Raw genomic sequence first — 1,022 nt, 5'->3', positions numbered from 1 at the left:
TGATAATAATATATTTTATTTGAACACCCAAGGATTGTTGATCGTGTACCACTAGCATAATCAACAATGCATAATGTGGAGGTATGCAGTCTTGACCAGATGAGTTCTTAGCTTTGTTTAAAGAGAGGTAAGTTATCTGTATTACGAATATCAGGAGGGAGTGGTTCCAGAGTTTGGGAGCAGAGCTGGAGACAGCTCTCCCTATTGTGATGAGGGAGGCAAGAGGCTTAATAAGGTGGGTAGCATCTATGAACGAGATCTAAGTCCAGGCAAGATTATGGTCGGATGACCTTGAACGTGAACAGCAGGATTTTGTACTGAACTTTTTGTACTGAAGTTGACAGGGAGCCAGTGGAGCCCCTCTAAGTCTAAGGTGATGTGACGAAATGAGGGGCTTTGGTAATTTAACAAGCTTCTAATTTCTGGACTAACTGAAACTCATGGGGGGAATTTCTAGTGAGGAGTAAAAAGTTGCAGTAATGAATGCAGATGGTGACAAGGCTACGGATAAGAACAGAACCAAAGGGCGGGGAAAGAGAGGAATGAAGACGAAGAATGTTTCGTAGATAAAAATATGCATATCAGGTAATGTGACTGATGTGGTACTATCAAAGATGACCCCCAAGCCAGAGTTAAATTTGACTTAACATCTTTGGAGAATCTGAAAATGTACAGACGTGTCCTTTCCAACCCGATGAGATTTGAAATGTTCTACAATGAAGAATGGGCAACATGGCATAAAGTAAGATGTGCTATTAGAACCCATTGAAAGGAAGCACATCTCTTTACATTTCAGCTTCACAGGAGCCGGCCATTTCTCTTAGTATATACATATATATATATTAGGGATGCACAATATAATCGGCCCCCTATCGGTATCGGCCTGTATCGGCCTTAAAACTGAATATCGGACATCGGCCACCCCACCGATATTTATCCCGATATTTGATCAGCTTCTGAGTTTCTAAAGTCTAAAAAGAAAAAAAAAATACTACTTCTTCTTCTTCCTCAAAAACTTCTTT

The sequence above is a fragment of the Cyprinodon variegatus genome, unplaced genomic scaffold, assembly GCF_000732505.1.
Source record: "Cyprinodon variegatus isolate N-32 unplaced genomic scaffold, C_variegatus-1.0 Scaffold719, whole genome shotgun sequence".
Taxonomy (NCBI): Eukaryota; Metazoa; Chordata; class Actinopteri; order Cyprinodontiformes; family Cyprinodontidae; genus Cyprinodon; species Cyprinodon variegatus.
Note: the sequence above shows the minus strand (reverse complement) of the source record.